The sequence below is a fragment of the Bidens hawaiensis genome, unplaced genomic scaffold (genome assembly GCF_021521415.1).
Source record: "Bidens hawaiensis isolate Kalapana, Puna unplaced genomic scaffold, B.hawaiensis_p1.1 tig00017490_1, whole genome shotgun sequence".
NCBI classification, from domain to species: domain Eukaryota; kingdom Viridiplantae; phylum Streptophyta; class Magnoliopsida; order Asterales; family Asteraceae; genus Bidens; species Bidens hawaiensis.
In genome coordinates, this window is record NW_027492650.1 from 122,931 (window position 1) to 136,494 (window position 13,564).

Here is a 13,564-nt window from a genome sequence, read left to right on the forward strand (position 1 = left end):
TAGTGGATGGAACCCTAAAATTATTACCTTATTATTATTATTATTTATTAAAAAATAACATATAAAAAACCCACCAATCAAAGCCACCCCCCCTCCCGGCGCTGTGTGGGAGCGCCCCCCTCTCCATGGTGCCCATAACGTCCTGAAGGGCGGTGTTCCTGGTGCTATGAGGCACTATAGCCTATGGGGATGGAATGCGTCCCACTACATATGGTCTAAACGGTGTGTATGATACCGTACTTCATACACATTAAAGCAAATCACTAAAAAGTTATTATATTATTAAATTAAATAAAATATTAAATAATTATTTTACATGATTCTTGTAAAAATATATTTCTTCTTAAATGATTGGTTAGAAGTTCTAGTTATATGATGAAAATAGTACATAGACATAGATATGTGCTTAAAAATGCTTGATTTACTATAGTGATATTTTAAAATTCGTTTTATAAATTGTGACTTTATATTATTATCTTTATAAAATTAATAGTTTCATGACTACTTTACCAAGTGTTCATACTATATATCAAGACATGTGTCTTAACAAGTTAATTCCAACATCATATAAACATGTGGTTTAAAGTAACATTAAATTAGGATAGGAATGTTGACTATGATACCGGTTACCACCCTACAAGGCTATAACTTAAATAAGGCTAAACTAACAAATTTCTTCACTTTTAATAAATTGATTGGTTTTGTTGTGTGTGTGTGTTTTTTTTCTCTCTTTTATGAGCTTGGTTTGATTAATAACAGTGTTTGATTTTACATTCGGGCTTTAAATGTTGTCTTAAAATTAGACAACAAAAAAGAAAAGCGAGTTTGTATCTAATCCGACCCATAAGTCACCATACTACAAAGTGTAATGTTACCATGTTAACACACAACCTCAACTCTGTTATTTATTTTTACCAATTTATAGATTATAAAAACCAATAGAAACTGATAAATGAGAAGGTTAGAATGAGATAATGAGAAGGGTAGAAAGTAAGGTGTGCAAACCGAGTTGAAAACGAGCTCGTTAAGGCTCAAGAACAACTCATTCTAACTTAAATAGGGTTGGAGCTCGATATCAACTAGTTTAAAGATTTATCTCTAATGCTTGAACTTGGCTCATAAGTATTTTTCCAAGCTTTGCTCGTTTATTATTTCTTAATTGTTTAGTTTATATATATATACATATATATATATATATATATATATATATATATATATTTACACACATATTTACAATTATATTTTATTTATATCTAAAACTTCAGTTAATAGTAATACCATTAATTTCTAACTATTCAGACGATTACAATAAAGTGTCAGATAATCAAGCAAAAGATCAATCGCAATCCCCTTTTGAACAACAAAACAAATCCTACTAAACTTTTTATATATAATATAATGCAGCTTACTTTTTTTTACCATGAATTTATACATGATAATAATCGTTATTGTAAAAATATATTAAATAAAAAAATATATGTAAAAAATCCATTTAGCCTAGCGAGCCAGCTCAAGATCGATATATGACACTTGGTCTCAGACTCGCTTAATAATATTCGACCTCATTTAATCTCAGCTTAGTTTGAGTTTTTTTTACGAGTCGATATCGAATAGATCACGATCCGCTTGGCTCTTTCTGAGGTTATACATAAACAAGTAGGCCTGTAAACAAACCAAACAAGGGCATGTTCATGTTTGCATAAGTTCTAAACGAACAGCTAACGAACCTAAACGAACATATATGAGCAAATGTAAATGGACACAAAGAAATATAAATGAACACACTTACATAAACAAATACAAACAATTGAGTAGATAACTCTTTAAGATAACATTTAATTATTTTCTATTAATACATAAACAAACGTTCACGAACAAAAATGAACGAACTTCTCTCCAAACAGTTCACCAAACGTTCTATTCATTTACATACCAGTACACGAGAATAATATATGTCCTGACCCATAAACAAAACTATGCCCGTAATCCCAAACCCAATTAAAAACCCTCTGCCATTCGCAAAACCCGAATTATTCTCGTCTTAGATTTAACGCTAACATATGCGACTCTTTACTCAGCGTTTGATTCCGGTAATAATTTAATTAAGTTCTAATTCATATAATTTATAGTTTAATTTTGCTTATAATTTGTTAGTAGTATAACTGTTAATATATATTCAGTTCAAATGTAAAAACTTATTTAGATTTAGGTTTAATATTATAGCCGATTAAACTTCAATTTAATCAGTTAATTACTCAATTGAAATATTATTATGATATTTTTAAAGGCGCTGATGACGTCATCTCATATCTTAGGTTGTTAACCGCTCGTTTAACTTACACAGAGCTCGTCATCTCAATTTTTTCTGATTCCGCTTTCAACGCAACCTTTTTAACAACAAACCCGGTATCCCAAGCCCAACACGGGATACTCCATTAAGGCCCATATGCAAAACGATGTCCGTAGCCCACAGAATCCCAAATTACCCAATAAAAAACCCTCAGCCACTCACAAAACCCGAATTATTATTATTCTCAATGTATCGTCTCAGATTTAACGCTAACACCGGCGACTCAGCGTTTGATTCCAAATGTTGTCCAAACCCATATGAAACCCGAGAATCTTGTCAGAAGCAAGGAACCGGATATTATTCTTTACCTTGATTTCAGCCTCGTGGAAGGCCTTGGGCAAGTTTATAACGCCCTTTTTTATTGTTCACACATAGGTGTTGGTTTGACGAACAACCCATGACCGAACTCCACTCTGCGGATTCGAATCAGAACATTAAGATGGAAAACTCAAAAGGAGGAGGGTTAGCTTTTTCTATGTAGGGGCAACACTTTAAAGTCGCTTGTCTCAGACTCAAATCCAACACTGATAAGAAACTTTTCTTCACCAAGAAAATCCCGATGGCATCGGGATTTCGGCCAAGAATTTTGTAGTCATGTTGAAGACGAAAATTCGATCACCACCACCCCCACCATCGCCAATGACGCCTATGGAAACCAAACGATGGCAAGATCCACCAAGAGAAATTCTTCTTGGGGTGACCGTTACTGAGTCGAATGTAATGGAACATTTTATAATATTTGAAATTAAACACATTACATTGCATTTTATGATTGGTCCTTGTGGTTTTACACGATTGCTTCTCAATATTTGGTAATTACATACATACATTATTGATCCTGATAGTTGCATTTTCATAACATGGGTTGTCCTTAATTAGCATTCAGTTAGTTTGTTAAATCAAAATGAAATTACAGTCGGATGCCTATCTCATCTCCGGTAACCTCTCAAGCAGCGGCGACAGACGATTGTGAAGTTACAATTAGGGTCGTGGCTAGGGTTAGTGGTAAGGACCACTCTAGTTACAAAACTCATATATCAGGACCGCTTTAGTATTAAGTTTATAATAATTAGGATCAAGTTTGTAATAAATTAAATTTGAGGATCAAATGCGCAATATCTGCAAACCACAGAACCAACCATGTAGTTAACTCGAACAATAAAATCAACAAAGAAACAAATTTACCAATTAACATAAAAGTCAGTGAATGCCATGAAATTGGGTGATATGGGGCTACAAAACACCGCCCCCGTTCTACAAAGATGAACGAAGCCACCCCTCGATCTTGTTTTCATGTTCACTCCGGAACTGCCATGAAACAAAGGAAAAGTGGGGGGGGGGGGGGTTATCGCATTAGTTTTCCCCTGTTCATAGGCACCAAAAATATAGTGGAGGCTCATTACGAGAACATGCCTTAAATGAGAGGTGAATACCCCTTATATAGGGAGTTCATTGGCCACCGTCATGAAACCTTAACCTTAGTGGGCCAAGCCCGGTTACCGTCACCTCCACAAAACCCCACAGCCCAATAAACGTTAGATTACTTTGGGCCTTGATATTAAGTTAGTAGACAATAATAATATAATAAATATAACTCGTAATATAATAAATAAAAGTCGTAATCGAGGTCTAGTACCCTACCTTTCATTAAACTTTATAAAATTTAAACAGTTCTTTGTTGTAGATATAAAATTTTATAATATTGTATTGTCAATACATTTTTTGTCCGTATTATTTTAGTTAAATGATATATTTTTTTGCTAATTTATTGCATTTACCCTTCTAAGTATTGCATAGTAGTCTGTTTTTAGTTCAGTAACCATTACTTCTTAACTATATACATAGTAGTGTATAGAAAGTTCTTTCTTTACTAATGCAATGTAACTAAAGCTGTTATTTACTCAAAAGTAAACGAAGAAGACGTGAGGCAGACTTTAATCCCATGTGGCGAGGTTTTATCGATCAAAATACCCGTATGAAAAGGGTGCGGTTTTGTCAGAGTCGCAAACAGGTAATTATACATTATAGTATAGACTATAACTAAAATTATACAAAAAAAAATGATATTATATATATATATATATATATATTGTTTTAAAATTTTTTGTCATATAGAAGGTGTGTCGAGGATGCAATTTAAAACATGCAGGGTATGGTAATAGGCAAACAAACCGTTCGTATATCGTGGGGTAAAACGCCAGCCAACAGATAGGTATGTATTCTATGTTGTTACATAGTTTGTTATGTATAAGAGCATTATTGTCCTTTGTATTTAGTTTGTTAGAAATGTTGTTACAGATGTATACTATTTTTTTACATACCTCATCTCATTTAGTTTGTTATGTCTAAGGACATTATTGTCCTTTTGTATCTAGTTTGTTAGAAATGTTGTTAAAGATCTACACTATTTTTTTACATACCTTATTTCATTCTCTCAACATATGTTTTCCTTGTTTACTTTTTATATTTGTTTTTAAGAGAAAATGCACAATTAGTCCATGTGGTTCGATTAAACTCCTTACGTCGATTTCAACACCTTTGGTTTTTAAATTAAAAATTTGATGTCGTCTTTGCGGTTTAATCATTTTGCAAGGTTTGGTCCCCAATTCTTTCGTAATCAAATTACAATTTTTAAAAGCTTGGGGACCAAACTTTAAATATTGTCAATTATAGGGACCGCTTGTGTAATATTCTCTATTTTTAATATAAAACAAGACAAACTATAATTTCTTTTTAAACTTTTTTAATGTATGGCAATGAATGGATTCCAATTGAAACTATCATAGGAAGCAAGGGTACGGGGACGTAGGGTACGTTGTACATGTATGGATACGCGTATGGTATAGGGCAGTATCAGGATTCAGGCGTTTACAGTGATGAAGTTGGATCAAGGGGTCAACAGGTATGGAAATCATCAGTAACCCATAAACTAATACTGTTTTCTTTTAGACTATTAGGTGTGGATATCATTTTGCTTCCTAATTTATAGTGACATGTCAGCGCAACATCATACCACACTCCACTTCAATATCTTTCACAATTCAATGGAAATGGTCACCATTTCACCACTTCCCATACTTTTCAAATAAAATATAATATTTATATTACAATAATTCAATATAACTATAATTAAAACATAAATAAAAATAAAGTTATATCCATTGAGAAAATTTGCAAGAAGTAAAAATTACTTAATTTAAAACTTAAAATAAGAAAAAGAAAAAAACAACTAAACATATTTGTTGGCGATTTGAGTTGGCGAACACATCTAACTTGTTTGACAACGATTCCAATCTATCCGCCGTGAAATTTGATGACGAGCTTCCGGCCGCTCGTTTGCTTTTGTCCCACCTGAGAGGGCGGATAGGCTTGACTTATCGTGTGAATAAAAAACGGAACGACCGAACTCGGCTCATCATCGGATGAAAAATCCATCTTAGTTTAAAGAGATTTGTAAGTTTTTGATATGTAAAAAGAGAGAAAGAAAAGGTTTATTTATATGGTTTAGTAAATTTTGTAATTATACTTATTAAATAAACAAAAAAAAAAACTAAAAAAAATTAACCTTTTAACGGTTATATTATGACATAAAAAAACATATTTTCCTTTTGGAAATGGTCAACAGCTGTGATATGGAATAAATTATTAATATTTGCTTTGGAATTTCTCAAATATAAACAACAATTTCAGCGACAATTTCAACTCCAAAACTTCACCGCCATCGGTGCTTATTTGAGTGGTGTGGTGCTCACCGCCGGCACCACTTGACACATCATCATTCTCAAAAGCATAATGGCTTCCATACCTTACAACCTTAAAGTTTTGAGATAGTTTGTGATTTTGTTTTTGCATTATTATTCGTTGCTTGTTTGTTTACATGTATGTTTGTGGTAATTACTAATTCTCATGTGGAGGACTAGACTTTATACCGTCTTATAACTGTTTTGATCCAAAACTATATAATTAACCAAAGTCGAACGTCTAGCTCCTGCTAGTCGAGATCATGAAGTGTTTTTTTTATTCGACGCCTCTTTATCTTATTTTTGAATTGTAACTTGATTTATATGGTATTGTTTTGATTTTGTGATATCTACTACTCTAATAAAAGAATACTACTTGGTGCCACTTGTCACTCTCTCAGTCATCCTCACACCTTTTAAACCCATTTTGTTATTTGGATCTAGTGTAGGTTAACCCAATCCAAAATAACCTTATTCTTATGTATATATTAAGTAAATGTGTTAATGTTTATTTATTTCTTCTTTATTTTCTTTATATATTGTAACGTCATGTTTATCCTTAAGTAATAAAATAAAACTCATGTGATCGAAGGCCCACTGGTGGAAAAACTCGGACACCCTCATGATCGAACTGGAGACCACAAAGATCACAGTCTTTCTTTATTGAGCCACCCATTTCCCTCAAAGTATTGTAAGTGGGGATTGAACTTGGATATCAATTAAAAAAACCCACGTTTTCTATTTTGTGTTTTTTTTTTCTTTTCTTTCATTTCTTTTTATGAGTCTGGTTTGATTATAAATAGTGTTCAATTTTACATTCGGGCTTTATATGTTTTTGCTTAAAATTAAACTAACATAAAAAAAACGAGTTTGTACCGAATCTGAGCCCATATGTCACCACTCTACAAAGTGAAATGTTACCATGTTATAATAACTTAATACATCACCTCAACTTTGTTATTTATTTTAAACAATTCATAAAAACTAATAGAAAATGAGAAATTAGAAGGTCGAATGCATAGAATGATAAAATGAGATGGGTAGAAAGTAAGGTGTAAACAAGCCGAGTCGATAACGAGCTTGTCAAGAACAACTCATTCTATTTAAAGCTCGAGATCAAATAGTTTAAAGCTTTATCTCTAATGCTTGAGTTTGGCACATGAGTATTTTTTCAAGCTTGGCTTGTTTATTATTTTTTAATTATTTAGTTTATATATTTACACACATATTTACAATTATAATTTTTATTTATATACCTCAGTTAATAGCCATATTATTAATTTATAACTATTCAAACGATTACAATAAAGTGTCATATAATCAAGCAAAAGATCCATCAATATCCTCTTTTGAACAGCAAAATAAATCCTACCAAACCTTTTCATATATGGTATAATATAGCTTACTTTTTTTATAATAGTTATTGCAAAAATACATTAAATAAAAACATACAAGTAAAAAGCTCGTTTAGCCTATTGAGCCAGCTTAAGATCGATATATGACGCTCGGTCTCGGGCTCGCTTAATAAACGAGCCTCAATAAAATTTTGACCTCATCTACTCTCAGCTTAGTTTGTGTTTTTTACGAGCCAAGCTGGAATAGCTCACAATCCGCTCGGCTCTTTCTCAGGTTATAAATAAACAAGCAGGCCTTTAAATGAACCAAACATAAACGAACATATGTAAATGAACACACACAAACATAAATTGACATATTTAAAATGAACAAATACAAACCATTGAGTAGATAACTTTTAAGATAACATTTAATTATATTCTATTAATACATAAACGAAAATAAATGAGCGAACATAGACAAACGTTCACGAACATTAATGAACGAACTTATCTCCGAGCAGTTCATGAAACTTCTGTTCATTTACAGACATGTAAACTAGAGGTGCACAAATCGGGTTTTCTAAATATCCGATTTCGGGTATGACCGAGTATTGGAAAATCGGGTATTGACAATACCCTGGTCGGGTTCGGGTCTGGGTATTGTCTCTAAAAAACCATACCCTATGCATTGGGTTCGGGTCAGGTATAGAAACGAATATTCTAAAACAGAGTATTTGAATACCCCATTTATAGGTATTGAAAAAACCCTATTTTCGGGTTTTTTTCAGGCTATTTTACATGTATTTTCGAGTATAGATTTGATTTTTTAAGGGGTTGCACTTTTTAGGGGGATTTCGGGTATAAACTAGGTATTTGAAAAACCCGGTTCCAGGTATGAAACCAATTCCGGTTTTCGGGTATTACTTGGTATAAATCGGCTCCGGTTCCGGATACTAGTTTTGGTACTAAAATATATGCCATATCCGTATCGTACTGGTAGGGTCAGGCATGGGTTCTGGTAGGCATGTTCAAAACGGTTTGGGACTAGGAACCGGAACCGGTTCCTAACCGGTTCCTATATTCAAAACCCCCTTTTAAACCGGTTCAAGGCTCGAACCGGTTAGGGAACCGAACCGGTTCTCCCACCCTCGGACCCCTAACCTATCTAACCGGTTCTTACCGGTTCCTAACCCGGTTCCTGTACCGTAACCGGTTCCAACCGGTTACAGTGTAAAATTTTTTTTTTTTCGTTTTTCGTTTGCGATTTGGATTCTAAACTACGATTCGTATTTGTATAACATGAAAAATAAAAAAAACAATTAACATAAAAATAAACAATTAACTGATGAAGAAAAGACAACTACTGAAGATGTTTGCCACTGAAGACAACTACTGAAGGTTGCCACTGATGACAAGTTGACAACTACTGAAGGTTGCCACTGATGATAACTACTGAAGGTTGCCACTGATGACAACTACTGAATGTTGCCACTGATCACAACTACTGAAGACTGCCACTGATGAGGAATACTCATCAGTGGGAAAGCTGCCACTGATGAGGAATACTCATCAGTGGGAACAGTCATCAGTTGAATCAGTGGGAAAGCTGCCACTGATGACAACTACTGAAGGTTGCCACTGATGAGAAATATTCATCAGTGGGAACATTCATCAGTTGCAGAGTTTGTTGTCACTGATGCAAAATATGAATCAGTGACATATCAGTTGCAGAGTTTCATCAGTTGGAACATCATCAGTTAAATATGTAACCATTGTACAATGTAAACTTGTTCATTGGATTTGCAATACAAGTGCATTTAGTTTTTTTTTTCGTTTGCGATTTGGATTCTAAACTACGATTCGTATTTGTATAGCATGAAAAATAAACAAAACAATTAACATAAAATTCATTCTATTTACTTTAAGAAGTTCAAAAAATAAAAGGTTACATGTTTTAAAATATTCAAAAACAAACTAACAAAACATTAAACTTATAAATATAAAGTTGTGACATATTATTTCTAGAAAAGCCTTCTTGTTCGTCGTAATTATTGAGCGGCGACTTCTTCCTCGGAATTACTTGTAGAAATGTCTTCTTGTTCGTCGTGCACTCGAACATCAAGTGGTGTTTCATCTTCGAGAGTGGTTACGTGTTGAATACGATCGATTGAGTCCAAGTGATCCTTTAAGCAAATGCACATCTCCACCGACTCCGAATTTAGTCTTGTTCTTCTCACCGATATTACCCTGCCACTAAGAGAAAAAGCGGATTCCGAAGCTACCGTAGAAGCTTGGACGGTTAGTAAATCACGGGCCATGGTGGCAAGAATCGGAAACTCGGTTTCCTTTACCTTCCACCAAGCCAAAACATCAAAAGTGCCATATTCCTCTTCGGATAAACCGGTAGAGTAATCATGTGACAATCGTCAATTTCAGGTTAACTCCGTTAACTCAACTCCGTCAATTCAAACTTAAGATCATTGAATCTATAACGCACACTTCATTACATTTAAACTAGGGTTTAAATGACGCTTAACACTTACTACATGTGTAGTCTTTCGGGATTTGCACCGAAACGCAAACGAGTTGACGCAAACGGTTGATGAATAAACGAAAAACGTCAACATAATAATTATGTGATAATTATGTGTTAACATATGTGTTACTTGATTATATTGTGTGTAATGCTAGACAAGAAACAAGAACTAAGTTAGTTAAGTTAGAAAAACAACAATTGAAAGTGGAGGGACTTGAGTGTAACTTGTTATGTTTATAAATATATCCTTAATAACTTAACCCTAACTATTATTATTATTCTCCCAAGTCCCGATCGGAACCTCTAACCCCAAACCCTTTGCTGCCGTCGATCTTACACACACATACAAGCAAGAAATCAAGTGTTTGATTGAAGAATTAGGTGCTAGGAAGGTATAATTGATTATCCTATACATTCTTATTACTTGATTTTGATGTTTGTTGGGTTAATTGTAAACCCTAAGCTGCCGATTTCATGTATACATGTAATCAATATGGTGGTTGTTGATTGAGTAATGATTTGATAAGTAGAATTGATATTGTAACATGTTGATTGTTGTGTCTTTGATTTGAGTTCAAACAAAAACCCTAATCTTGTATGTAATGTGTAATTGATGTGCATGGATGGTGTTTATGGAGTCTAGAGGGTTATATGAATGCATGATAGTTCATAGTTTGTTATTATGTTGAGTTTGGATGCAAACAGTTTCTGGACAGAATGTATTATTTATGTTTAAGTGACTGTAACGAAGTGTAAAGATGAAAATTGGTTGAGATTATTGGTACTACAGTAAACTAGGTTGAGTCTAGTTTCTAAAGAATATAAACTTGTAATTTTTGGACAAGTAGAAGTTAACTTTTATGATTTTACGAAAACGTTGTGCAAAGCTGAGCTGTTAGACCTGCTGTTAGGTTGTGTTGTAAATGTTATATCTCATGAACTACGAGACCAATTGGGTTGGTTCCACTTCTGGAAGTTGACTTATTGAGTTAGGAACCTAACCCAAGTGGTCTTGCATTTATTGGATTTTTCGTTTAACGGGAATTGCAAATAACATTCTGTTGCGCATGAATTTGACTGTTATGAGTTTGCTGTAATGATTTGATGATTGTGAGAAAACTATGTGGAATAAAAATATAATAAAATATGTTCTGGAAACCTAAGACATATATTCTTCTGTGATGATTTTTGGTAAATTAATTGAGATGCTATGATCGGTGGAATAGTACAATCTTTTAAGTAGAATTTCTGTCTCGGTGAAACTAGCTGCTGAGTTTTGTGAAAATGCATGAAATATGATACTTGCTAATTTATTATCGTGTTTTGACCAAATTGCCCTTATGGGGAATAATGGCTAGTTAATTGTCATGATTTGACCAAAATGCCCTTACGGGGAATAATTGCTAGTAATGTACGTTATGAATACATGACACGTATATGATTGCTTACACATGTAATGTGTCACAAAAACACTTGTTAAAGTCACACACGATTCACAAACGAAACACGAAACATGTTATGTGCATAGGTATTATGTGCCGGGTCTAGAGACTCGATAATATTCCGACACTTAGAAAAATCTCTTTATTGTTTTAGAACGCTAGAGAGAGTTTTTCGGTGACGCGCATCTTGGTGATTTAATTTGGGAAATTCTTCGCAAACAGTGAGTTTCACTTTCCCCTCTTTTAAACTGTTTTAAACGCTTTTCACTTGGGGGAGATAACATACTCCGATAAACGCATTTAAGATTTTGTTAGTAAATTATATATCACTTGTAAATGCTAAGTGGCAAACGAAACAATTGAAGTCCTACACATCGAACAGGTTAATATTTGGAATAGCGAGTCACTGTTGAGTAGTACTACTGGGTTTGACAAACCCCACCCAACGCAAAACTCGACTGGAGGTCGAGCGGGTGTAATTTTGGCTAACACGTACCATGGTCTGGATGACCTGGTGACAAGGCACTTAATAAACGAGTCAGCTTCGGTGTCGAACACTTAGTAATACTTGTTTTATAGGCTAGCTACCTATAGATATATAATTGACATAACACTATCTGGTAACGCAAAACGCTGTAACGCAAAACGCTGTAACGCAACACGCTGAACGCAAACGCTAATCACTTTGTTTTTATATAACTTGTGAACTCACCAACCTTGTGTTGACACTTTTAGTATGTTATTCTCAGGTAGCCGAGGCGGACGCGCGGTTTAGGAACATGCATTGCTTGAAAAACTTTTAACCATGCAAACTTACTTTTAACTGTTATCATTGGTTTTAAATCGTCCTGCGTGACGTAACATTGTTTTTATGGTTTTACGCTTCCGCACTTATTTTCATTTAAACGTTTTTATGGTTTGATTATAACTGATGATTCCGATCCTGTTAGTTCACACCCTCTGACGGTAAAACTCCGTTAGTGGATTTTGAGGGTGTGACAAATCATTTGCACTATACCTTCCTAGTTCGCTTGAAGGGGTGTTACCCCTTTGTTTTTTAGCCGTTACGTTGCGAACGGTGTTCATAAGGCTAATCATGGGATCTCGTACTCTAGTAGCACTTGAACTTGATGAAGACCCCCCTGGCATAGGCATGTGTATGTTTGACCCATATTTATTTAAATAAATGTAGGTTCCCTGGACGGATCACACGAGATATCCCGGTCTACTCAGGTGCGGAATCCCTGCGTAGATCGTTACGAGCGTAGAAAGCAAACCAAACAAACACACACGAATAAACCGAAACACGTTATATATTTATAACCGAACTTACGTGATATGAATCACTGATACAGACTCTCGATTAACTCAAACGACTTAACGATTATCTATCTCTAAACAGCCCGTAACCTAGGACTTTATATACACGACAACTTCGCCTGATATGTTCAGGCGAAGTTGTCCATAACTTCGCTTGTTCAACAAGTTCGCCTAGGCGAACTTGTTAACAACTTCGCTTAAACAAAAACATAAATAACATTACAGACTCGATTACAGACACTAGACTATGAACTACTGACATTTATGCACCAACAGACTCCCCCTTGGCAGTAGCTTCATATCTTGATCTTTAAGCTCTTGTCTTATAATCTTCACGCATGCACTCCTTCTCTAACACATACCGTGACTACTCGCTGATACTTCCTCGCTTCGTCTTTCCAAGCAGGAATATAGAATATATTCTTTTCATTCAACACTTGCAGATCAGTTTTCGATAAGTTAACAAGATGCATCGGATCATACACCCTCAGCACTTCTTGTTCGTCTTCGTCTTCCATCACGGCTTCAGTAGTCTGGCAATCAACATAACACCATTTAAGATTCTTCAACACATCTTGAGGCATAATCTTCATTGGAACCTCCTTAATGCATCGAATCGGTTTGTACTTCATTACCATCCATGGCTTGCCATCTGCTCTCATTCCCCTTTCTTTATCTTCCACTAGCTTTCCCTTCTGTGGCTTTAATAACTCAAACTTCTTCTCTTTTATGCTTTCTTTCCACACGATCTTCCCAATAACCCTTGCCATGTTGTCGTCGCTTCTATTGATCAGCCCCAATCTAGCCAAATCCTTCACCTCACATTCCGGCAATGTATT

The 13,564-nt window shown here is 34.6% G+C and overlaps 1 protein-coding gene across 2 annotated transcripts in view; it reads left to right on the top strand.

Moving 5' to 3' along the window:
* The first annotated feature begins 2,037 nt into the window (after window positions 1–2,037).
* Window positions 2,038–13,564, top strand: part of LOC143554072 (glutamine--tRNA ligase-like) — a 33,066-nt gene continuing 21,539 nt past the window's right edge. The window contains exon 1 of one of the 2 annotated variants that reach the window (XM_077043928.1): window positions 2,038–2,090. The gene's annotated coding sequence lies outside the window, so the exon portion shown is untranslated. The remainder of the gene's footprint in view (window positions 2,091–13,564) is intronic. The other variant, XM_077043927.1, reaches the window with a different exon arrangement.